We start from the raw sequence: 23823 nt of genomic DNA on the forward strand, positions 1-23823 counted from the left end.
CCAGGACAGTGTAGAGTTCCAATGCCAGAACAGTATAGAGTTCCAATACAGTATAGAGTTCCAATACCAGGACAGTGTAGAGTTCCAATGCCAGAACAGTATAGAGTTCCAATACAGTGTAGAGTTCCAATACCAGAACAGTATAGAGTTCCAATACCAGAACAGTATAGAGTTCCAATACCAGAACAGTATAGAGTTCCAATACCAGAACAGTATAGAGTTCCAATACCAGGACAGTATAGAGTTCCAATACCAGAACAGTATAGAGTTCCAATACAGTGTAGAGTTCCAATACCAGAACAGTGTAGAGTTCCAATGCCAGAACAGTATAGAGTTCCAATACAGTGTAGAGTTCCAATACCAGAACAGTATAGAGTTCCAATACCAGAACAGTGTAGAGTTCCAATACCAGAACAGTATAGAGTTCCAATACCAGAACAGTGTAGAGTTCCAATACCAGGACAGTATAGAGTTCCAATACCAGGACAGTGTAGAGTTCCAATGCCAGAACAGTATAGAGTTCCAATACAGTGTAGAGTTCCAATACCAGAACAGTATAGAGTTCCAATACCAGAACAGTGTAGAGTTCCAATACCAGGACAGTATAGAGTTCCAATACCAGAACAGTATAGAGTTCCAATACCAGAACAGTATAGAGTTCCAATACCAGAACAGTATAGAGTTCCAATACCAGAACAGTATAGAGTTCCAATACTGTGTAGAGTTCCAATACCAGAACAGTATAGAGTTCCAATACCAGAACAGTATAGAGTTCCAATGCCAGAAAAGTATAGAGTTCCAATACCAGAACAGTATAGAGTTCCAATACCAGAACAGTATAGAGTTCCAATACTGTGTAGAGTTCCAATACCAGAACAGTATAGAGTTCCAATACAGTATAGAGTTCCAATACCAGGACAGTGTAGAGTTCCAATGCCAGAACAGTATAGAGTTCCAATACAGTGTAGAGTTCCAATACCAGAACAGTATAGAGTTCCAATACCAGAACAGTATAGAGTTCCAATACCAGAACAGTATAGAGTTCCAATACCAGAACAGTATAGAGTTCCAATACCAGGACAGTATAGAGTTCCAATACCAGAACAGTATAGAGTTCCAATACAGTGTAGAGTTCCAATACCAGAACAGTATAGAGTTCCAATACCAGAACAGTGTAGAGTTCCAATACCAGGACAGTATAGAGTTCCAATACCAGGACAGTGTAGAGTTCCAATGCCAGAACAGTATAGAGTTCCAATACAGTGTAGAGTTCCAATACCAGAACAGTTTAGAGTTCCAATACCAAAACAGTGTAGAGTTCCAATACCAGGACAGTATAGAGTTCCAATACCAGAACAGTATAGAGTTCCAATACCAGAACAGTATAGAGTTCCAATACCAGAACAGTATAGAGTTCCAATACAGTGTAGAGTTCCAATACCAGGACAGTGTAGAGTTCCAATACCAGAATAGTATAGAGTTCCAATACGGTGTAGAGTTCCAATACCAGAACAGTATAGAGTTCCAATACCAGGACAGTGTAGAGTTCCAATACAGTGTAGAGTTCCAATACCAGGACAGTGTAGAGTTCCAATGCTAGAACAGTATAGAGTTCCAATACAGTACAGAGTTCCAATACCAGGACAGTGTAGAGTTCCAATGCCAGAACAGTATAGAGTTCCAATACAGTGTAGAGTTCCAATACCAGAACAGTATAGAGTTCCAATACCAGAACAGTATAGAGTTCCAATACCAGAACAGTATAGAGTTCCAATACCAGAACAGTATAGAGTTCCAATACCAGGACAGTATAGAGTTCCAATACCAGAACAGTATAGAGTTCCAATACAGTGTAGAGTTCCAATACCAGAACGTAGAGTTCCAATACGGTGTAGAGTTCCAATACCAGAACAGTATAGAGTTCCAATACCAGGACAGTGTAGAGTTCCAATACAGTGTAGAGTTCCAATACCAGGACAGTGTAGAGTTCCAATGCTAGAACAGTATAGAGTTCCAATACAGTACAGAGTTCCAATACCAGGACAGTGTAGAGTTCCAATGCCAGAACAGTATAGAGTTCCAATACAGTGTAGAGTTCCAATACCAGAACAGTATAGAGTTCCAATACCAGAACAGTATAGAGTTCCAATACCAGAACAGTATAGAGTTCCAATACCAGAACAGTATAGAGTTCCAATACCAGGACAGTATAGAGTTCCAATACCAGAACAGTATAGAGTTCCAATACAGTGTAGAGTTCCAATACCAGAACAGTGTAGAGTTCCAATGCCTGAACAGTATAGAGTTCCAATACAGTGTAGAGTTCCAATACCAGAACAGTATAGAGTTCCAATACCAGAACAGTGTAGAGTTCCAATACCAGAACAGTATAGAGTTCCAATACCAGAACAGTGTAGAGTTCCAATACCAGGACAGTATAGAGTTCCAATACCAGGACAGTGTAGAGTTCCAATGCCAGAACAGTATAGAGTTCCAATACAGTGTAGAGTTCCAATACCAGAACAGTATAGAGTTCCAATACCCGAACAGTGTAGAGTTCCAATACCAGGACAGTATAGAGTTCCAATACCAGAACAGTATAGAGTTCCAATACCAGAACAGTATAGAGTTCCAATACCAGAACTGTATAGAGTTCCAATACCAGAACAGTATAGAGTTCCAATACTGTGTAGAGTTCCAATACCAGAACAGTATAGAGTTCCAATACCAGAACAGTGTAGAGTTCCAATACCAGAACAGTATAGAGTTCCAATACCAGAACAGTGTAGAGTTCCAATACCAGGACAGTATAGAGTTCCAATACCAGGACAGTGTAGAGTTCCAATGCCAGAACAGTATAGAGTTCCAATACAGTGTAGAGTTCCAATACCAGAACAGTATAGAGTTCCAATACCAGAACAGTGTAGAGTTCCAATACCAGACAGTATAGAGTTCCAATCCAGAACAGTATAGAGTTCCAATACCAGAACAGTATAGAGTTCCAATACCAGAACAGTATAGAGTTCCAATACCAGAACAGTATAGAGTTCCAATACTGTGTAGAGTTCCAATACCAGAACAGTATAGAGTTCCAATACCAGAACAGTATAGAGTTCCAATGCCAGGACAGTGTAGAGTTCCAATACAGTGTAGAGTTCCAATACCAGGACAGTGTAGAGTTCCAATGCCAGAACAGTATAGAGTTCCAATACAGTGTAGAGTTCCAATACCAGAACAGTATAGAGTTCCAATACCAGAACAGTGTAGAGTTCCAATACCAGAACAGTATAGAGTTCCAATACCAGAACAGTGTAGAGTTCCAATACCAGGACAGTATAGAGTTCCAATACCAGGACAGTGTAGAGTTCCAATGCCAGAACAGTATAGAGTTCCAATACAGTGTAGAGTTCCAATACCAGAACAGTATAGAGTTCCAATACCAGAACAGTGTAGAGTTCCAATACCAGGACAGTATAGAGTTCCAATACCAGAACAGTATAGAGTTCCAATACCAGAACAGTATAGAGTTCCAATACCAGAACAGTATAGAGTTCCAATACCAGAACAGTATAGAGTTCCAATACTGTGTAGAGTTCCAATACCAGAACAGTATAGAGTTCCAATACCAGAACAGTGTAGAGTTCCAATACCAGAACAGTATAGAGTTCCAATACCAGAACAGTGTAGAGTTCCAATACCAGGACAGTATAGAGTTCCAATACCAGGACAGTGTAGAGTTCCAATGCCAGAACAGTATAGAGTTCCAATACAGTGTAGAGTTCCAATACCAGAACAGTATAGAGTTCCAATACCAGAACAGTGTAGAGTTCCAATACCAGGACAGTATAGAGTTCCAATACCAGAACAGTATAGAGTTCCAATACCAGAACAGTATAGAGTTCCAATACCAGAACAGTATAGAGTTCCAATACTGTGTAGAGTTCCAATACCAGAACAGTATAGAGTTCCAATACCAGAACAGTATAGAGTTCCAATGCCAGGACAGTGTAGAGTTCCAATACAGTGTAGAGTTCCAATACCAGGACAGTGTAGAGTTCCAATGCCAGAACAGTATAGAGTTCCAATACAGTATAGAGTTCCAATACCAGGACAGTGTAGAGTTCCAATGCCAGAACAGTATAGAGTTCCAATACAGTGTAGAGTTCCAATACCAGAACAGTATAGAGTTCCAATACCAGAACAGTATAGAGTTCCAATACCAGAACAGTATAGAGTTCCAATACCAGAACAGTATAGAGTTCCAATACCAGGACAGTATAGAGTTCCAATACCAGAACAGTATAGAGTTCCAATACAGTGTAGAGTTCCAATACCAGAACAGTGTAGAGTTCCAATGCCAGAACAGTATAGAGTTCCAATACAGTGTAGAGTTCCAATACCAGAACAGTATAGAGTTCCAATACCAGAACAGTGTAGAGTTCCAATACCAGAACAGTATAGAGTTCCAATACCAGAACAGTGTAGAGTTCCAATACCAGGACAGTATAGAGTTCCAATACCAGGACAGTGTAGAGTTCCAATGCCAGAACAGTATAGAGTTCCAATACAGTGTAGAGTTCCAATACCAGAACAGTATAGAGTTCCAATACCAGAACAGTGTAGAGTTCCAATACCAGGACAGTATAGAGTTCCAATACCAGAACAGTATAGAGTTCCAATACCAGAACAGTATAGAGTTCCAATACCAGAACAGTATAGAGTTCCAATACCAGAACAGTATAGAGTTCCAATACTGTGTAGAGTTCCAATACCAGAACAGTATAGAGTTCCAATACCAGAACAGTATAGAGTTCCAATGCCAGAAAAGTATAGAGTTCCAATACCAGAACAGTATAGAGTTCCAATACCAGAACAGTATAGAGTTCCAATACTGTGTAGAGTTCCAATACCAGAACAGTATAGAGTTCCAATACCAGAACAGTATAGAGTTCCAATGCCAGAAAAGTATAGAGTTCCAATACCAGAACAGTATAGAGTTCCAATACCAGGACAGTATAGAGTTCCAATACCAGAACAGTATAGAGTTCCAATACAGAGTACAGTTCCAATACCAGAACAGTGTAGAGTTCCAATGACAGAACAGTATAGAGTTCCAATACAGTGTAGAGTTCCAATGCCAGAACAGTATAGAGTTCCAATACAGTGTAGAGTTCCAATACCAGAACAGTATAGAGTTCCAATACCAGAACAGTGTAGAGTTCCAATACCAGAACAGTATAGAGTTCCAATACCAGAACAGTGTAGAGTTTCATTACCAGGACAGTATAGAGTTCCAATACAAGGACAGTGTAGAGTTCCAATGCCAGAACAGTATAGAGTTCCAATACAGTGTAGAGTTCCAATACCAGAACAGTATAGAGTTCCAATACCAGAACAGTGTAGAGTTCCAATACCAGGACAGTATAGAGTTCCAATACCAGAACAGTATAGAGTTCCAATACCAGAACAGTATAGAGTTCCAATACCAGAACAGTATAGAGTTCCAATACAGTGTAGAGTTCCAATACCAGAACAGTATAGAGTTCCAATACCAGAACAGTATAGAGTTCCAATGCCAGAACAGTATAGAGTTCCAATACCAGAACAGTATAGAGTTCCAATACCAGAACTGTGTAGAGTTCCAATACCAGAACAGTATAGAGTTCCAATGCCAGAACAGTATAGAGTTCCAATACCAGAACAGTATAGAGTTCCAATACAGTGTAGAGTTCCAATGCCAGAACAGTATAGAGTTCCAATACAGTGTAGAGTTCCAATACAGTGTAGAGTTCCAATACCAGAACAGTATAGAGTTCCAATGTCAGAACAGTATAGAGTTCCAATGCCAGAACAGTGTAGAGTTCCAAAGCCAGAACAGTATAGAGTTCCAATACCAGAACAGTATAGAGTTCCAATGCCAGAACAGTGTAGAGTTCCAATACCAGAACAGTATAGAGTTCCAATACCAGAACAGTATAGAGTTCCAATACCAGAACAGTATAGAGTTCCAATACAGTGTAGAATTCCAATACCAGAACAGTATAGAGTTCCAATGCCAGAACAGTATAGAGTTCAAATACAGTGTAGAGTTCCAATACCAGAACAGTATAGAGTTCCAATACCAGAACAGTATAGAGTTCCAATACCAGAACAGTATAGAGTTCCAATACAGTGTAGAGTTCCAATACCAGAACAGTATAGAGTTCCAATACCAGAACAGTATAGAGTTCCAAAACAGTGTAGAGTTCCAATACCAGGACAGTATAGAGTTCCAATACCAGAACAGTATAGAGTTCCAATACCAGAACAGTATAGAGTTCCAATCCCAGAACAGTATAGAGTTCCAATACCAGAACAGTATAGAGTTCCAATACTGTGTAGAGTTCCAATACCAGAACAGTATAGAGTTCCAATACCAGAACAGTATAGAGTTCCAATGCCAGAAAAGTATAGAGTTCCAATACCAGAACAGTATAGAGTTCCAATACCAGAACAGTATAGAGTTCCAATACTGTGTAGAGTTCCAATACCAGAACAGTATAGAGTTCCAATACCAGAACAGTATAGAGTTCCAATGCCAGAAAAGTATAGAGTTCCAATACCAGAACAGTATAGAGTTCCAATACCAGGACAGTATAGAGTTCCAATACCAGAACAGTATAGAGTTCCAATACAGAGTCGAGTTCCAATACCAGAACAGTGTAGAGTTCCAATGCCAGAACAGTATAGAGTTCCAATACAGTGTAGAGTTCCAATGCCAGAACAGTATAGAGTTCCAATACAGTGTAGAGTTCCAATACCAGAACAGTATAGAGTTCCAATACCAGAACAGTGTAGAGTTCCAATACCAGAACAGTGTAGAGTTTCATTACCAGGACAGTATAGAGTTCCAATACAAGGACAGTGTAGAGTTCCAATGCCAGAACAGTATAGAGTTCCAATACAGTGTAGAGTTCCAATACCAGAACAGTATAGAGTTCCAATACCAGAACAGTGTAGAGTTCCAATACCAGGACAGTATAGAGTTCCAATACCAGAACAGTATAGAGTTCCAATACCAGAACAGTATAGAGTTCCAATACAGTGTAGAGTTCCAATACCAGAACAGTATAGAGTTCCAATACCAGAACAGTATAGAGTTCCAATGCCAGAACAGTATAGAGTTCCAATACAGTGTAGAGTTCCAATGCCAGAACAGTATAGAGTTCCAATACCAGAACAGTATATAGTTCCAATACAGTGTAGAGTTCCAATACCAGAACAGTATAGAGTTCCAATATCAGGACAGTGTAGAGTTCCAATACCAGAACAGTATAGAGTTCCAATACAGTGTAGAGTTCCAATACCAGAACAGTATAGAGTTCCAATACCAGGACAGTGTAGAGTTCCAATACCAGAACAGTATAGAGTTCCAATATCAGGACAGTGTAGAGTTCCAATACCAGAACAGTATAGAGTTCCAATACAGTGTAGAGTTCCAATACAGAATAGAGTTCCAATGCCAGAACAGTATAGAGTTCCAATATCAGGACAGTGTAGAGTTCCAATACCAGAACAGTATAGAGTTCCAATACAGTGTAGAGTTCCAATACAGAATAGAGTTCCAATGCCAGAACAGTATAGAGTTCCAATGCCAGAACAGTATAGAGTTCCAATACAGAATAGAGTTTCAATGCCAGAACAGTATAGAGTTCCAATACAGAATAGAGTTCCAATACCAGAACAGTATAGAGTTCCAATACAGTGTAGAGTTCCAATACCAGAACAGTATAGAGTTCCAATACCAGAACAGTATAGAGTTCCAATGCCAGAACAGTATAGAGTTCCAATACAGTGTAGAGTTCCAATGCCAGAACAGTATAGAGTTCCAATGCCAGAACAGTATAGAGTTCCAATACCAGAACAGAATAGAGTTCCAATACAGAATAGAGTTCCAATACCAGAACAGTATAGAGTTCCAATACCAGAACAGTATAGAGTTCCAATGCCAGAACAGTATAGAGTTCCAATACCAGAACAGTATAGAGTTCCAATACAGAATAGAGTTCCAATGCCAGAACAGTATAGAGTTCCAATACAGAATAGAGTTCCAATGCCAGAACAGTATAGAGTTCCAATACCAGAACAGTGTAGAGTTCCAATGCCAGAACAGTGTAGAGTTCCAATACAGTATAGAATTCCAATACAGTATAGAGTTCCAATGCCAGAACAGTGTAGAGTTCCAATACAGAATAGAGTTCCAATGCCAGAACAGTGTAGAGTTCCAATACAGTGTAGAGTTCCAATACAGTATAGAGTTCCAATACAGAATAGAGTTCCAATACCAGAACAGTATAGAGTTCCAATACAGTGTAGAGTTCCAATACCAGAACAGTATAGAGTTCCAATACCAGAACAGTATAGAGTTCCAAAACAGTGTAGAGTTCCAATACCAGGACAGTATAGAGTTCCAATACCAGAACAGTATAGAGTTCCAATACCAGAACAGTATAGAGTTCCAATCCCAGAACAGTATAGAGTTCCAATACCAGAACAGTATAGAGTTCCAATACTGTGTAGAGTTCCAATACCAGAACAGTATAGAGTTCCAATACCAGAACAGTATAGAGTTCCAATGCCAGAAAAGTATAGAGTTCCAATACCAGAACAGTATAGAGTTCCAATACCAGAACAGTATAGAGTTCCAATACTGTGTAGAGTTCCAATACCAGAACAGTATAGAGTTCCAATACCAGAACAGTATAGAGTTCCAATGCCAGAAAAGTATAGAGTTCCAATACCAGAACAGTATAGAGTTCCAATACCAGGACAGTATAGAGTTCCAATACCAGAACAGTATAGAGTTCCAATACAGAGTCGAGTTCCAATACCAGAACAGTGTAGAGTTCCAATGCCAGAACAGTATAGAGTTCCAATACAGTGTAGAGTTCCAATGCCAGAACAGTATAGAGTTCCAATACAGTGTAGAGTTCCAATACCAGAACAGTATAGAGTTCCAATACCAGAACAGTGTAGAGTTCCAATACCAGAACAGTGTAGAGTTTCATTACCAGGACAGTATAGAGTTCCAAAACAAGGACAGTGTAGAGTTCCAATGCCAGAACAGTATAGAGTTCCAATACAGTGTAGAGTTCCAATACCAGAACAGTATAGAGTTCCAATACCAGAACAGTGTAGAGTTCCAATACCAGGACAGTATAGAGTTCCAATACCAGAACAGTATAGAGTTCCAATACCAGAACAGTATAGAGTTCCAATACAGTGTAGAGTTCCAATACCAGAACAGTATAGAGTTCCAATACCAGAACAGTATAGAGTTCCAATGCCAGAACAGTATAGAGTTCCAATACAGTGTAGAGTTCCAATGCCAGAACAGTATAGAGTTCCAATACCAGAACAGTATAGAGTTCCAATACAGTGTAGAGTTCCAATACCAGAACAGTATAGAGTTCCAATATCAGGACAGTGTAGAGTTCCAATACCAGAACAGTATAGAGTTCCAATACAGTGTAGAGTTCCAATACCAGAACAGTATAGAGTTCCAATACCAGGACAGTGTAGAGTTCCAATACCAGAACAGTATAGAGTTCCAATATCAGGACAGTGTAGAGTTCCAATACCAGAACAGTATAGAGTTCCAATACAGTGTAGAGTTCCAATACAGAATAGAGTTCCAATGCCAGAACAGTTTAGAGTTCCAATATCAGGACAGTGTAGAGTTCCAATACCAGAACAGTATAGAGTTCCAATACAGTGTAGAGTTCCAATACAGAATAGAGTTCCAATGCCAGAACAGTATAGAGTTCCAATGCCAGAACAGTATAGAGTTCCAATACAGAATAGAGTTTCAATGCCAGAACAGTATAGAGTTCCAATACAGAATAGAGTTCCAATACCAGAACAGTATAGAGTTCCAATACAGTGTAGAGTTCCAATACCAGAACAGTATAGAGTTCCAATACCAGAACAGTATAGAGTTCCAATGCCAGAACAGTATAGAGTTCCAATACAGTGTAGAGTTCCAATGCCAGAACAGTATAGAGTTCCAATGCCAGAACAGTATAGAGTTCCAATACCAGAACAGAATAGAGTTCCAATACAGAATAGAGTTCCAATACCAGAACAGTATAGAGTTCCAATACCAGAACAGTATAGAGTTCCAATGCCAGAACAGTATAGAGTTCCAATACCAGAACAGTATAGAGTTCCAATACAGAATAGAGTTCCAATGCCAGAACAGTATAGAGTTCCAATACAGAATAGAGTTCCAATGCCAGAACAGTATAGAGTTCCAATACCAGAACAGTGTAGAGTTCCAATGCCAGAACAGTGTAGAGTTCCAATACAGTATAGAATTCCAATACAGTATAGAGTTCCAATGCCAGAACAGTGTAGAGTTCCAATACAGAATAGAGTTCCAATGCCAGAACAGTGTAGAGTTCCAATACAGTGTAGAGTTCCAATACAGTATAGAGTTCCAATACAGAATAGAGTTCCAATGCCAGAACAGTGTAGAGTTCCAATACAGTGTAGAGTTCCAATACAGTATAGAGTTCCAATACAGAATAGAGTTCCAATGCCAGAACAGTGTAGAGTTCCAATACAGTGTAGAGTTCCAATACAGTGTAGAGTTCCAATACAGTATAGAGTTCCAATGCCAGAACAGTATAGAGTTCCAACACCAGAACTCACATAAGGTTATGGTTAATAGGGGTTAGGTTGAAGGGAAAGGGGCGATACCTAGTCAGCTGAGGGTTAGCTGTGTTGAATGTCCAGAACCTACCACATGAATTTTAACAGACTACTATTGAGATGTCTAAGCCAGTGGCTCTGAGATAATACGCTGCAGTGTCAGTGGAATGAAACTTGGCAATACAAGTCTTAACAAACAGAGAGAACCTGAAAGAAAAATATTGTAGAAATAGGATTCAGGGTTCCCATTTTGAGTGAATTATTCTGTACCAGTGTACAAGCTATATGTCGGTCAGTCATATCAGAGAGAGGAATAAAACCTTACATTCCTCCTAACAGTATATCAGAATCTGTTTTACACCATTGCATAGAGGCCTATCTCTTGTAGTGATTGGGCGCGTCAGCGAACATGTACTTGAGTCTGTATGCTTCAGTCAGGAGAAGGCCCTCTTCCTCTTTCCCCCAGTGGATTGTGGGAAGGTTCTGGAGTAACATGAGAAGACCCTGGAAATTGACCACAGAGAGGATCTCTTTACGTCACTCGATCAGGAAAGCAGCACAGACGTACAGGTGGAAGTGGGAGAAGCCATCTTGTTCAGCCTGATAGGTGTCCCAGAGGCAGATGCTGCAGGATAGAGGCAGCTCTCTCATCAGCAGCTTGTTCATCTGGAGGAAAGCAAACTGCAGGTACTCCACCTCATACCTCTTAACCTGTTTGGGATAGGGGGCAGTATTTTCACGGCCGGATAAAAAACGTACCCGATTTAATCTGGTTACTACTCCTGCCCAGAAACTAGAATATGCATATAATTAGTAGATTTGGATAGAAAACACTCTAAAGTTTCTAAAACTGTTTGAATGGTGTCTGTGAGTATAACAGAACTCATATGGCAGGCCAAAACCTGAGAAGATTCCATACAGGAAGTGCCCTGTCTGACAATTTGTTTTCCTTCTAGGGCATCTCTATCAAAAATACAGCATCTCTGCTGTAACGTGACATTTTCTAAGGCTTCCATTGGCTCTCATAAGGCGCCAGAAAGTGGAATGACGTCTCTGCAGACTCTGGGCGAAAAACAGCAGGAGTTTTTGTGAGTGGTCAGGCAGGGAACAATGACAATGGAGTCTGTACGAGACGACTCCATGTTTTTCTTTCAGTCTATGAATGAATATAACGTCGCCCGGTTGGAATATTATCGCTATTTTACGAGAAAAATAGCACAAAAATTGATTTTAAACAGCGTTTGACATGCTTCGAAGTACGGTAATGGAATATTTTGAATTTTTTTTGTCACGAAATGCGTCCGCGCGTCACCCTTCGGATAGTGACCTCAACGCACGAACAAAACGGAGCTATTTCAATATAACTATGGATTATTTCGAACCAAAACAACATTTGTTGTTGAAGTTGAAGTCCTGGGAGTGCATTCTGACGAAGAACAGCAAAGGTAATCCAATTTTTCTTATAGTAAATCTGAGTTTGGTGAGGGCCAAACTTGGTGGGTGTCAAATTAGCTAGCCAAGATGGCCGGGCTATGTACTCAGAATATTGCAAAATGTGCTTTCACCGAAAAGCTATTTTAAAATCTGACACCGCGATTGCATAAAGGAGTTCTGTATCTATAATTCTTAAAATAATTGTTATGTTTTTTGTCAACGTTTATTGTGAGGGATTTAGTAAATTGACCGGAAGTTTGCGGTGGGTATGCTAGTTCTGAACATCACATGCTAATGTAAAAAGCTGTTTTTTGATATAAATATGAACTTGATTGAACAAAACATGCATGTATTGTATAACATAATGTCCTAGGAGTGTCATCTGATGAAGATCATCAAAGGTTAGTGCTGCATTTAGCTGTGGTTTTGGTTTTTGTGACATATATGCTTGCTTTGAAAATGGCTGTGTGATTATTTTTGTCAGGGTACTCTCCTGACATAATCTAATGTTTTGCTTTCGCTGTAAAGCCTTTTTGAAATCGGACAATGTGGTTAGATAAAGGAGAGTCTTGTCTTTAAAATGGTGTAAAATAGTCATATGTTTGAGAAATTGAAGTTATAGCATTTTTTAGGTATTTGTATTTCGCGCCACGCTATACCATTGGATATTGGTGAGGCGTTCCGCTAGCGGAACGTCTGTAAAGCAGTTGTGTATGTCCTCATCGATTCTGCTGACCAATTCTTCCAAAGCTTTCACATTGTTCTGAATCCCTGGCTGAGCAAAAAGTATAGTTGTCCTGTATTCCGTCCAGCAGCTTAGTCATGCACCAGAAACCTCAATGTTCCTCTGGGTGTCAGAACGTCAAAAAATCTCCACAACCTCCTTAGCAATTTCGGAGAGGAAGACCACGATGAATGGAGAGACCAAGTTGTTGATTCCCTGGACATAGCCACTGGCTGGATGGCGGATAGCCCAGATGAAGAGGATCTGCTCAAGCACCTCTTGCACCGCAAGCTGCTGGAAAATTGGAATTAGCCGAAGTACTCATCTCTCTTCCTCTTCAGCACCGGTTCTCTGCGCTCCGTGTTGGCTGGGAGGTAACCAGAGAGGAGCCTCCATGTGATGGGCCTCACCTCTCGTGGAATGCCTGACCAGTTGTGCTTCCGGAGCTCCTCAAGGTCAGTGTTGGGACAGGACAGAAGGTATTTGAATTTGTTCAATCGGCTCTTGTCTCGCACTGTCATGATTGGGGCCCCTGAGGAATTCTGGTCCGAGATTCTGGCGACTAATGGAATGATAGGACGAACTGGGAGAGACTGTTGCTTCTACAGGGTGGAGCACACTGTATTGGTGTTGAGCAGGGCCTCACTTCTGGACTTCACCACCACTCTGCCATTGATCTGTCCACTGTCTGTGTCCTCCTCCTGCTGAAGACAGACCTCTGCTGTTGGGGGAGCCGGCTGGTCTGCAGGCCCTGGCCCTGTGTCTGGCTCCCTGGTGGTGTCACTGGGTTGTTGTGAAGGAAGAGGAGGCACCTGGTGCGTGGAGTGCCGCTTTTTTAGACTTGAGATTGTATAACAGCACTTACAGTTGACCGGGGCAGCTGTAGCAGGCCAGAAATTTTGAGAATTTGGAGAACTGGAATTGGCCTGTTAGGGGTACTGAGGACTGAAGTTGGCCTGTTAGGGGTACTGGAGGACTGGAGTTGGGCTGTTGGGGGTACTGGAGGACTGGAGTTGGGCTGTTAGGGGTACTGGAGGACTGGAGTTGGCCTGTTAGGGGTACTGGAGGACTGGAGTTGGGCTGTTGGGGGTACTAGAGGACTGGAGTTGGGCTGTTGGGGGTACTGGAGGATTGGAGTTGGCCTGTTAGGGGTACTGGAGGACTGGAGTTGGCCTGTTAGGGGTACTGGAGGACTGGAGTTGGGCTGTTGGGGGTACTGGAGGACTGGAGTTGGCCTGTTAGGGGTACTGGAGGACTGGAGTTGGGCTGTTGGGGGTACTGGAGGACTGGAGTTGGGCTGTTGGGGGTACTGGAGGACTGGAGTTGGGCTGTTAGGGGTACTGGAGGACTGGAGTTGGCCTGTTAGGGGTACTGGAGGACTGGAGTTGGGCTGTTAGGGGTACTGGAGGACTGGAGTTGGCCTGTTGGGGGTACTGGAGGATTGGAGTTGGCCTGTTAGGGGTACTGGAGGACTGGAGTTGGGCTGTTAGGGGTACTGGAGGACTGGAGTTGGCCTGTTGGGGGTACTGGAGGACTGGAGTTGGGCTGTTAGGGGTACTGGAGGACTGGAGTTGGGCTGTTGGGGGTACTGGAGGACTGGAGTTGGCCTGTTGGGGGTACTGGAGGACTGGTGTTGGGCTGTTAGTGGTCGGGTTAAATAAAGTTAAAATCAAATTTAAAGTTAAAATGTAAAAGTTAAATCACTAAGGCTGGTCTGAATGTATCTTCACACATTAAATATTGTTTCAGTAGTATAACATATTTACGTTGCATCTTTTATCATGGGCACAGTGGGAACTTTCTATTTGTCATATTTACAAACAGTCTCATCATCACAGAGCCATGTCAGTCCTCCTCTACTATCAATTAACCACGTGCAAAATGTCATTGACCTATTATTTTCTAGCCAATGAGCTACAGTAGAAGAATGTAATTTCATCACACTTTTGAGGAGACCTATGGGCATACACCTCTAGAATAATCACATTGCTCTCTTCTCACCAATGGGTGTAAATCTTGTGATGGACAGAATTTAAATGATTGCTTACCCTTGTCTCTTAATTGCTGTCTATGTAGCAAAAGTTACATCGGCTACCCTCCACCAACTGAAGGTCTGTCATCTGAACCTCTTTGTCCCAGCCCGGTGGGCTTCTGATGCCAACTGACCATCACAGAGCTTCTGCTATCCCGACATCTGGCTCCAGGGGTCATCTGGCTCCAGGGGTCATCTGGCTCCAGGGGTCATCTGGCTTCCAGGGGTCATCTGGCTCCAGGGGTCATCTGGCTCCAGGGGTCATCTGTCGGAGACCAGGCCATCCCTCCAATACTGTTTTAATAAACCTTCATACCTCTTCATTCAGTTAAGGCTCGATTGAAATGTATTCACTCGTTCTGACCCTAAAAGTCCAACATGCATCAAAACAGCTAGACACTAACAGTCCAACACGCATCAAAACAGTTAGACCCTAACAGAACTGTCTATTATACATAAAGACAGCTAGACCCTAACAGAACTGTCTATTATACATAAAGACAGCTAGACCTTTGATATTGGATACTGGCAATGATAGGTATAGGACTGTCATCACAGACTATCCTAAGTCACAATTACCTGTTTTAACCTTTGAGAATGCTAGGACTTCAACTTATCTCTGACATCTTTAACAAACACAGGTGTTGCAAGTTCATTTGAGCAGTGATTACTGATGAGGTCTTCTGTCAACACCCACTGCTCAAGACATTTTCACATCTACCTCTGGCCATCCTAGCTGTCTGTATGTTAAATGACAGAAGGGGTTAGATAACGCGGATGCTACACTAGAGGACTGTTTTGCTATCACAGATTGGAATATGTTCCCGGGATTCATCCAATGGCATTGAGGAATACACCACCTCAGTCATCGGCTTCATCAATAAGTGCATCGATGACGTCATACCCACAGTGACTGTAGGTACATATCCCAACCAGAAGCCATGGATTACAGGAACATCCGCATCGAGCTAAGGGCTAGAGCTGCCGCTTTCAAGAAGCGGGAGGCTAATCTGGACGCTTATAAGAAATCCCGCTATGCCCTCAGATGAACCATCAAACAAGCAAATCATCAATACAGGATTAAGATTGATTCCTACTACACCGGCTCTGTCGCTCATCGGATGTGGCAGGGCTTGAAAATTATTACAGACTACAAAGGGAAACCCAGTGCTGCCCAGTGATGTGAGCCTACCAGACGAGCTAAATGCCTTTTATGCTCGCTTCGAGGCAAGCAACACTGAAGCATGCATGAGATTACCATCTGTTCTGGATGACTGTGTGATAACGCTCTCAGTAGCCGATGTGAGCAAGACCTTTAAACAGGTCAACATTCACAAAGCCGCTGGGCCAGACGGATTACCAGGACGTGTACTCAAAGCATGCGCGGACCAACTGGCAAGTGTCTTCACTGACATTTTCAACCTCTCCCTGACCGAGTTCTGTAATACCTACATGTTTCAAGCAGACCACCATAGTCCCTGTGCCCAAGGAAATGAGGGTAACCTCCCTAAATGATTACCGCCCTGTGGCACTCATGTCGGTAGCCATGAAGCGCTTTGAAAGGCTGGTCATCAACAGCATCCTCCCGGACACCCTAGACCTACTCCAATTCGCGTACCACCCCAACAGATCCACAGATGACGCAATCTCAATCGCACTCCATACTGCCCTTTCTCACTTGGACAAAAGGAACACCTATGTGAGAATGCTGTTCATTGACTACAGCGCAGCGTTCAACACCATAGTGCCCACGAAGCTCATCACTAAGTTAAGGACCCTGGGACTAAACACCTCCCTCTGCAACTGGATCCTGGACTTCCTGACGGGCCGCCCCCAGGTGGTAAGAGTAGGCAACAACACGTCTGCCATGCTGATCCTTAACACTGGGGCCCCTCAGGGGTGTGTACTTAGTCCCCTCCTCCCCTTCCCTGTTCCCCCATGACTGCGTGGCCGAACACGACTCCAACCTAGGGAGGGGGTCAAAAAACTGGCAGTGTGGTGCCAGGACAACAACCTCTCTCTCAATGTGAGTAAGACAAAGTAGCTGATCATGGACTACAGGAAAAGGCGGGCCGAACAGGCCCCCATTAACATCGACGGGGCTGTAGTGGAGCGGGTCGAGAGTTTCAAGTTTCTTGATGTCATCATCACCAACGAACTATCATGGTCCAAACATACCAAGACAGTCGTTAAGCAGACACGACAAAACTTTTTCCCCCTCAGGAGACTGAAAAGATTTGGCATGGGTCCCCAGATCCTCAAAAGTTTCTACAGCTGCACCATCGAGAGCATCCTGACCGCTTGCATCACCACCTGGTAAGACCGTAAGGTGGTACAGAGGGTAATGCGAATGGCCCAGTACATCACTGGGGCCAAGCTTTCTGCCATCCAGGACCTATATAATAGGCTGTGTCAGAGGAAAGCCCATAATATTGTCAGAGACGCCAGTCAACCAAGTTATAGACTGTTTTCTCTGCTACCGTACGGCAAGCGGTACCGGAAAGCCAAGTCTAGGCCAAAATGTCTAGGACTCAACAGCTTCTACCCCCAAGCCATGAGACTGCTGAACAATTCATAAAAATATACAATTTACATTGACCCCCCTCCCTTTTGTACACTATTGCTACTCGCTGTCTGCCCCCACCTACATGTACAGTCGTGGCCAAAAGTTTTGAGAATGACACAAATATTAATTTTCACAATGTCTGCTGCCTCAGTTTGTATGATGGCAATTTGCATATACTCCAGAATGTTATGAAGAGTGATCAGATGAATTGCAATTAATTGCAAAGTCCCTCTTTGCCATGTTTGGGAGCAAAACTCATGACTATGATTACATTTCCATTATTAGCAGCATTTAGGCTGTCCACTTTGAAGAGCTGAGACAGAATGGCTATATAAGGAATGGAACATATAGGACCAGGACCCTGCTACCATTATAACCTATACAGCTGTCAGATGTGGGTGTTAACAAGCAAGAACTGAGATGGAGAGATAACAATGGAGAAAGGCCAAGGAAAGCTATTTTCATATAGAGGGAGGCAGGACTCTGTAATATGAGAATTTAGTATTTTTCATGGAAGGGCTCGGCTCTGTTACTTTGTATTAAAGTCTATATTGAATTCACAAGTTCTCGTAAGAGTGTTATATTTCTGAGGCAATATTCTACGACACATGCAAATGAACTGAATCCCCAAAAAACATTTCCACTGCATTTCAGCCCTGCCACAAAAGGACCAGCTGACATCATGTCAGTGATTCTCTCGTTAATACAGGTGTGAGTGTTGACGAGGACAAGGCTGGAGATCACTTTCATGCTGATTGAGTTTGAATAACAGACTGGGACCTTCAAAAGGAGGGTGGTGCTTGGAATCATTGTTCTTCCTCTGTCAACCAAGGTTACCTGCAAGGAAACACGTGCCGTCATCATTGCTTTGCACAAAAAGGGCTTCACAGACAAGGATATTGCTGCCAGTAAGATTGCACCTAAATCAACCATTTATTGGATCATCAAGAACTTCAAGGAGAGCGGTTCAATTGTTGTGAAGAAGGCTTCAGGGCACCCAAGAAAGTCCAGCAAGAGCCAGGACCAACTCTTAAAGTTGATTCAGCTGCGGGATCGGGGCACCACCAGTTGAGAGCTTGCTCAGGAATGACAGCAGGCAGGTGTGAGTGCATCTGCACGCACAGTGAGGCTAAGACTTTTGGAGGATGGCCTGGTGTCAAGAAGGGCAGCAAAGAAGCCACTTCTCTCCAGAATAACATCAGGGACAGACTGATATTCTGCAAAAGGTACAGGGATTGGACTGCTGAGGACTGGGGTAAGGTAATTTTCTCTGATGAATCCCCTTTCCGATTGTTTGGGGCATCCGGAAAAAAGCTTGTCCGGAGAAGACAAGGTGAGCGCTACCATCAGTCCTGTGTCATGCCAACAGTAAAGCATCCTGAGACCATTCATGTGTGGGGTTGCTTCTCAGCCAAGGGAGTGGGCTCACTCACAATTTTGCCTAAGAACACAGCCATGAATAAAGAATGGTGCCAACACATCCTCCGAGAGCAACTTCTCCCAACCATCCAGGAACAGTTTGGTGACAAACAATGCATTTTCCAGCATGATGGAGCACCTTGCCATAAGGCAAAAGTGATAACTAAGTGGCTCGGGGAACGAAATATCGATATTTTGGGTCCATGGCCAGGAAACTCCCCAGACCTTAATCCCATTGAGAACTTGTGGTCAATCCTCAAGAAGCGGCTGGACAAACAAAACCCCACAAATTCTGACAAACTCCAAGCATTGATTATGCAAGAATGGGCTGCCATCAGTCAGGATGTGGCCCAGAAGTTAATTGACAGCATGCCAGGGCGGATTGCAGAGGTCTTGAAAAAGAAGGGTCAACACTGCAAATATTGACTCTTTACATCAACTTCATGTAATTGTCAATAAAAGCCTTTGACACTCATGAAATGCTTGTAATTGTACTTCAGTATTCCATAGTAACATCTGACAAAAATATCTAAAGACACTGAGGCAGCAGACTTTGTGAAAATGTATATTTGTGTCATTCTCAAAACTTTTGGCCACGAATGTACAGATTACTCAACTAGCCTGTACCCCAGCACACTGACTCAGTACCGGTACCCCCTGTATATAGCCTCGTTATTGTTATTCTTATTGTGTTACTTTTTATTATTACTTTTTATTTTAGTCTACTTGGTAAATATTTTGTTCTTCTTGAACTGCACTGTTGGTTAAGAGCTTGTAAGTAAGCATTTCACGGTAAAGTCTACACTTGTTGTATTCGCCGCATGTGGCAAATAAAGTTTGATTTGATTTGATCCGCATGCTTCCCATCCTAAAGAGTTAGGAACAGTTAGTGGATATATTATGATGACATTTTGTGACGTTTGTGTTCTTTTTGGCATTTGGCAAGGTTTTTATCGGCTGTTCGTGCACACACTTTTTTTTTCGAGGCAGGCTGAAGTTCGGAAGACAAAGTCTTCAATGAAGTGTTTGTTCAATTAAGTGTTTGTTGTCGTTCAATGATAGACGACTGGTTTTCATGCACATTTTTCACTTGAGAAATACTGCACCAAACATCTTAGTTAGATGTAAAATTGCGCGACTAAGAAAACGTAAAAATGTGTGACAGATTTCCTGAGTTATCTTAGACAATTCTGACAAGTTTGAGGACGTGTATACTGGCTATGGCGTCTAAAGATGGACAAACAGTACTATTGCCGCTTTTTTCCATCGTTTTCAAGTGAAGGTCTTCTAAGTGTGTATGCGAGCTAGAGTATATGATTCCCTTTGGGAATCTAGTGCAGAGCTAGAGTATATGATACCCTTTGGGAATCTAGTGCAGAGCTAGAGTATATGATTCCCTTTGGGAATCTAGTGCAGCGCTAGAGTATATGATTCCCTTTGGGAATCTAGTGCAGAGCTTGAGTATATGATTCCCTTTGGGAACCTAGAGCAGAGCTACAGTATATGATTCCCTTTGGGAATCTAGTGCAGAGCTAGAGTATATGATTCCCTTTGGGAATCTAGTGCAGAGCTAGAGTATATGAGTGAGCGGAGCAAGGAGTGCAGAGCTAGAGTATATGATTCCCTTTGGGAACCTAGTGCAGAGCTACAGTATATGATTCCCTTTGGGAATCTAGTGCAGAGCTGGAGTACATGATTCCCTTTGGGAATCTAGTGCAGAGCTAGAGTATATGAGTGAACGGAGCAAGGAGTGCAGAGCTAGATTCCCAAAGGCAGGAGTGTAGGCTCGCTCCAATTTCACTCCAGTAGCTCTCCAGTATGCTCACTTCGTGGGCCCATCATGTATTTGTAGTCTACTTGTGCACTGCTATAGCCCCTTACTGTCATGGAGTATTTTCATAAAGAAACTGATAAAGCACACAGGTACTAAATCAAGGTGACTTACAAAGATGAGGACCAAGAGCAAGAGAGCGAGTGAAGTGATGTAGTGTCCACAACTAAATAATCATTGTGGAATCTGAAAAAAGCATGATGTGTACTTACTATGTGCACATGCTAAAAGCTAGGAATGAGGTACGTAGATAACTAAGATAACTGTGTCATTGTAGCAAAGTATTTATAAACAAAACATCTGATATCTTAAAACCTCTTAAATGTAACGGCAAAATTTAGACACCCAAAAGTAAATCCAAATCCCAAATCAAATTTTATTTGTCACATGCGCCGAACAGGTGTAGACCTTACAGTGAAATGCTTACTTACAAGCCCTTAACCAACAATGCAGTTTTAAGAAAATACAAATAGTCTGGGTAGCCATTTGATTAGCTGTTCAGGAGTCTTATGGCTTGGGGGTAGAAGCTATTTAGAAGCCTCTTCGACCTAGACTTGGTGCTCCGGTACCGCATGCTGTGCGGTAGCATAGAGAACAGTCTATGACTAGGGTGGCTGGAGTCTTTGACAATTTTTAGGGCCTTCTTCTGACACCGCCTGGTATAGAGGTCCTGGATGGCAGGAAGCTTGGCCCCGGTGATATACTGGGCCGTACACACTACCCTCTGTAGTGCCTTGCGGTCGGAGGCCGAGCAGTTGCCATACCAGCCAGTGATGCAACCCGTCAGGACGCTCTCGATGGTGCAGCTGTAAAAGGACCTGCCTAGAAGGCCAGCATCCCGGAGTTTCCTCTTCACTGTTGACGTTGAGACTGGTGTTTTGCAGGTACTATTTAATGAAGCTGCCAGTTGAGGACTTGTGAGGCATCTGTTTCTCAAACTAGACACTCTAATGTACTTGTCCTCTTGCTCAGTTGTGCACTGGGGCCTCCCACTCCTTTTCCTATTCTGGTTAGAGCCAGTTTGCGCTGTTCTGTGAAGGGAGTAGTACACAGCGTTGTATGAGATCTTCAGTTTCTTGGCAATTTCTCGCATGGAATAGCCTTCATTTCTCAGAACAAGAATAGACTGACGAGTTTCAGAAGAAAGTTCTTTGTTTCTGGCTTTTTTGAGGCTGTAATCGAACCCACAAATGCTGATGTTCCAGATTACTCAACTAGTCTAAAGAAGGCCAGTTTAATTGCTTCTTTAATCAGCACAACAGTTTTCAGCTGTGCTAACATAATTGCAAAAGGGTTTTCTAATGATCAAATAGCCTTTTAAAGTGATAAACTTGGATTAGCTAACACAATGTGCCATTGGAACACAGGAGTGATGGTTGCTGATAATGGGCCTCTGTTTGCCTATGTAGATATTCCATTTTTTTAAAGAATCTGCCATTTCCAGCTCCAATAGTAATTTATAACATTAACAATGTCTACACTGTATTTCTGATCAATTTGATGTTAATTTAATGGACAGAAAATTTGCTTTTCTTTCAAAAACAAGGACATTTCTAAGTGACCCCAAACTGTTGAACAGTAGTGTATGTTAAAGGATGGATACTGGTGTTATATAAAGGAGGTATAAAGCAATAAACTATTAGCATTATTCCCTGGAGACAGCATGTAAAACACATCTACAACTCCCTGCCACTGCCTTACAGCTGAAATTACGTGTCACACACACACACACGCGCATGCACACGCACACTCTCACACACACGCACACTCTCACACACACGCGCATGCACTCACTCACTTGTTTGTATGTAATTCAACTTTTCAAAAAGAAACTGGTCCATTTCAACTGGATGTCTGCATCAAGCTATGACTATAAATCTCATCGCTGCTGTTGTCTCTGAATTAGAATGGAAGTCCACATAGAGAGAACAGTTGGAACAATCACATTACAGGAAACCAAAGCGTGAAATGACAATCTAAGTAAGATCTGCATCTGTTCTGTATCCCCAAGTCCTGGTGGAGCGACAGATAGACAGACAGAGAGAGAGAGAGAGAGGGACAAAGTCCGACAGACCAAGCGACAGATCTTTCTGATGTGTGATTGTCTTTTGTGGCTCTTCCTGAGTGCGCTGTTTTTTAGATAAGAGCTCCTATGAGTCTCCCTACTTCGATTAAGGCCCATAGCTGTCTGATCCATGGCTGAAAGACCAGTGATTTTTTTTTATCTCTCAGCTGTTAAAGTCTTGCAGGGCCCTGATGAAGAGAGTCCTAGACAGGCTCCTTAATCACATCTCGCTCCATGTTCATCACGGCCTGAGCTCATGCTCGCTTTCAGGCCGAAAGCTGTGGCACGGGGGAGAGAGGTAGGGATGGAGGGAGGAAGGGAGAGAGGTAAGGGATGGAGGGAGGAAAGGAGAGAGATAGGGATGGAGGGAGGAAAGGAGAGAGGTAGGGATGGAGGGAGGAAGGGAGAGAGGTAGGGATGGAGGGAGGAAAGGAGAGAGGCAGGGATGGAGGGAGGAAAGGAGAGAGGCAGGGATGGAGGGAGGAAGGGAGGAAGGGAGAGAGTTAGAGATGTAGGGAGGAAGGGAGAGAGGTAGGGATAGAGGGAGGAATGGAGAGAGGTAGGGATGGAGGGAGGGAGGAAGGGAGAGAGGTAGGGATAGAGGGAGGAATGGAGAGAGGTAGGGATGAAGGGAGGAAGCAAAAAAGGTAGGGATGGAGGGAGGGAGGGAGGAAGGAAGGGAGAGAGGTAGGGATGGAGGGAGGAAGGGAGAGAGGTAGGGATGGAGGGAGGATGGGAGAGAGGATGGAGGGGAGGGAGGTGGGAAACGGTTTCACGCTGACAGAATAACTGTTGTGTTCAGGGGTCACTCTCTAATATCAACAGAGACTGGAGATAACCACCTAACTTTCAGGGACAAATCCATTAAACCTTTGCTTTAAATGCTTTAAATGCTTTAAATGCTTTAAAAGAAAACTTTTCAGCATTTTTTTGGTGGTGATAACGTTCAACCTTGAATGTGGTTTGGAATTTCGCCCCTGATAAAAGAGGATTTAGGACCAATGATAAAGAGAAAGATGAACCCTGATTAGCATCATAACAACAACGTCCTATCACCTTA

General features: G+C 42.6%; 1 protein-coding gene and 1 pseudogene across 3 annotated transcripts in view; both read right to left on the reverse strand.

The window, feature by feature from the left end:
* The window catches only part of LOC106603936 (P2X purinoceptor 1), an 84587-nt gene that overhangs the window by 58950 nt on the left and 1814 nt on the right, over window positions 1-23823 (reverse strand). The window lies entirely within an intron of this gene.
* On the reverse strand, window positions 11061-15613 carry LOC106603945 (TBC1 domain family member 22B pseudogene; annotated as a pseudogene).

This window comes from Salmo salar, chromosome 04 (assembly GCF_965601325.2).
Source record: "Salmo salar chromosome 04, fSalSal1, whole genome shotgun sequence".
Classification (NCBI taxonomy): Eukaryota; Metazoa; Chordata; class Actinopteri; order Salmoniformes; family Salmonidae; genus Salmo; species Salmo salar.